The sequence below is a fragment of the Apium graveolens genome, chromosome 4, assembly GCF_009905375.1.
Source record: "Apium graveolens cultivar Ventura chromosome 4, ASM990537v1, whole genome shotgun sequence".
Lineage (NCBI taxonomy): Eukaryota > Viridiplantae > Streptophyta > Magnoliopsida > Apiales > Apiaceae > Apium > Apium graveolens.
In genome coordinates, this window is record NC_133650.1 from 220582986 (window position 1) to 220586394 (window position 3409).

Here is a 3409-nt window from a genome sequence, read left to right on the forward strand (position 1 = left end):
CGAGAGCTGCTAGGGTAACAATGAATAATAACTTCGATTATGATAACACATATAGTGTAAACCCTATATCTGTGTTTATATACTACACAGTTACAAGATAAATTCTAATTGATATGGAATATAATTCTGCTTCCTAAAATATATCAACCAGTTATCTTTTCTTCCAAGTATTCTATTCTTCATAGAATTCCTTCTTCATGCATATCTCTTCTTGCGTTTGTCTTGATCTTCTTTCCTTTCAATCAGCCGCCTTCCTTATCTGAAAGTCTCCTTAAGTCCTGATATTATCTCCAGATAAATATCTCCTAATAACTTAAGTTCTGACAACTTAAGTTCTGATATCTTAAGTACTGACTCCAGTATAAGTACTGATTTCCAGTTAAATACTGATTTGTCCTGTTAAGTAAGATCTGAAAACTAAACACAAATCATATTAGTCATGACATTATCAAATATATCTAACAGTGCATATTATGAATACTTTTTAGTTATATCTCATTTGGGTCACAAATGTGAGTTCCCAAACACAAGTTTATTTCTATCATGCACGTTATAATATTTTATTAATTATAATTATCTCATGGCCCTATTGTTGAACGGCATTTATGACACTTTATTATGCTATAATAAGTTTTGAATTGATGCATTTGTACTCAAGTTGTTAAGTGTTTTAATGTGTTTTTTAGTGTTTTTTCATTTCAGGCATTATCTTGGTAATCAGGTGAATTAGCATTGTTTTAGAGCTATTTTGGTGTCAAGGTGGTGTTGGAATAAAAGCTCGTGGAAAGCCGGCTCGAAGCAGCAAGGAAAAAGATGAAATCTGAGTTTTTCCCAGAAGGACGGCACGCTCGCGCTGTGATAGCGCGCAGCCATGCCAGGATTCCAGAATGACAGCGTGCCCGTGTTGTGATAGCGCGCAGCCGCGCCGGTGCGAAAGTTTTGAATCCTGATTCTAATGCAATTCTAATTGGGAGACTTCCAGATTGATTAGGGATTCTATATATATTTAAATAAGAATGTTTTCATAAAAGAGACGTACCAGACCGCAAGGAGAGCCGTAAGAAGACCGTTTAGCATGGATTCAACGAAGACGAAGAAGATCTTGTTTTTACTTGTGAATTTTTGTTCGAAGTTGTAACTTGGATGCTAGTTTTCTTACTTGTGAACCTTTACTCTTGTTTCGTACTTGGTTTTGTTATCTAAGTATAAAGACTACGTTTATTATACCATGCTTTCATCGGAACCCACCGTTGATGATGAGTCCGATTATGGGCTAATCGTTATCGTGGGGTTTTAGCGGATTTATTTATGGATTTCTTTAGTTAAATTATTTCTATGCCATAATGTGTGGTGATTGAATGATAACCTAGTATTGGTTGTGCTTATTCGTCTTATAAGAGTCACGAACTTGTAAGTTAGCGTGTTAATTATTAATGAAGCGACAGTGAATTTAAGGATTTAGAACTTGTCATGCTAGCATAGGTTCATGTGTTATTGTTATGCATGATTCGTAGGTAATTTTACCCATCTTACTTGCCCTGTATAATCATGATAGATAACTTGTGTTTTAAACCGTTATGTTGTCAAATTCTATAGACATATAGGGTCTCAATATAATTGGTGTCTATTCAGCTTTTATCTCTTTTCTGGATGTCTGGTAGTATGTTATTCGTGCAACGAAAGTTGGCGTTTAGCAGTTTCGTGTATGATTATTGTCATCACCATTGCATGCTAAGGTTAAGAATAATAAGGCTATTGAATGAAGTATTGAATGAAGTTAGAATCTCATGTTTGTCTTATATAATATACAACTTTCTTTACTCTAGTAGTTATAATCATTAGTTTAATTCGTAGTAGAAACAAACCAAATTGTTATCGTCCTAGCATTGGATAATAACCATATCATCGGTGCATAGGTGCATAAATTATATAGTTAACCAACACCAGTCTCTGTAAGAATGAACTAGAAAAGATTCTATATTACTTGTGAACGCGTATACTTGCGTGAATTATTAGCGCGTGTTTAGCCCCAACAAGTTTTTGGCGCCGGTGCCGGGGACTGCAGTGTTAACTTTTCGTTTATGTGTTTGTCATCAGTGATCATTAAAGTTCATTGACTCGGACATTGTTACTTACATATATTTTTTTCTTGTTATATTTCAGGTAATCTAGCGATCGTTTATGCAAACGCGTTCATGAGTTCGTAGGAGAATTCTGGAAAAAGATGAGGAAGAAGTTGTAGGGGATCGTAGGGAAGATTTTGAGGATGAAGAGAAAGTAGCTGAAGAAGAGAAAATCGAAGAACCACCTTTATTAGAGATGGCAGATCAAGCAGATAATTCTAAGGCTTTAATGGACTTTTCTAAGCCTAAGATCAATGACATTCAGTCAAGCATCATCAGGCCAGCCATCAAGCATTATCAGGCTAGCCATCAAGGCTAGTACTTTTAAGATCAAGTCGAGCATGATCCAGATGATACAGAACTCAGTTCAGTTTGGGGGTAATCCTACTGAGGACCCAAACATGCACATCAGGGATTTCATCGAGATCTGTGACACTTTCAAGTTTAACGATGTGTCTGAAGATGCTATCAAGCTGCCACTATTCCCATTCTCTCTGAGGGACAAAGTGAAGTATTGGTTACATTCTCTACCACCAGGGTCTATCACCAATTGGGAGGATCTTGCTCAAAAGTTTCTCACTAAATTCTTTCCTATGGCGAAGACTGTTGCAATCAGGAATGCTCTTGCTCAGTTTGCTCAGCAAACTGGTAAATCTATGTGTGAGGCTTGGGATCGATACAAGGAGATGCTAAGGAAGTGCCCACACCACGGCATGCCTGATTGGATGATCATAAACTCTTTCTATAATGGTCTAGGTGCACACTCTAGACCTATGCTTGATGCAGCATCTGGTGGAGTCTTATGGGCTAAAAGCTACAATGAAGCTTATGAGTTGATTGAGCTAATGGAAGCCAATGAATATCAGAATTCTACGCAAAGAATGTTGCAAGAAAAGGTAGCAGGAATTCTGGAAGTGGATCAAGCTACTGCTATAGCTACTCAACTTCAAGCTTTAACGATGAAAGTGGACTATTTGGCTAATAATGGAGTTAATCAGATTACTAGCATTTGTGAACTTTGTGCGGGAACATATGAAACTGAGCAGTGCGCTATTTCTAGTGAATCAGCTCAATTTTTGAGCAACTTTCAGAGATCGCAACAACAAGCTCCAGCCACTTATCATCCAAACAACCGCAATCATCCTAACTTCAGCTCGAGCAACAGTCAGAATGCGGTGCAACAATCTTATCAGCCTTATACAGCAAGGCAATATAACCCTCCTGGTTTTCAGCAACCACAGTATGTCCCGAAGCAACAACTTTAACTTCAGAAGTTACCTCAAGCT

The 3409-nt window shown here is 37.3% G+C and overlaps 1 non-coding gene across 1 annotated transcript; it reads right to left on the reverse strand.

Annotated features, from left to right (window-relative positions):
- Positions 1 to 2731: 2731 nt before the first annotated feature.
- On the reverse strand, positions 2732 to 2838 carry LOC141723005 (small nucleolar RNA R71). The gene has a single exon (XR_012576000.1). It is a non-coding gene; the product is annotated as a small nucleolar RNA R71 (small nucleolar RNA).
- Positions 2839 to 3409: the final 571 nt, after the last annotated feature.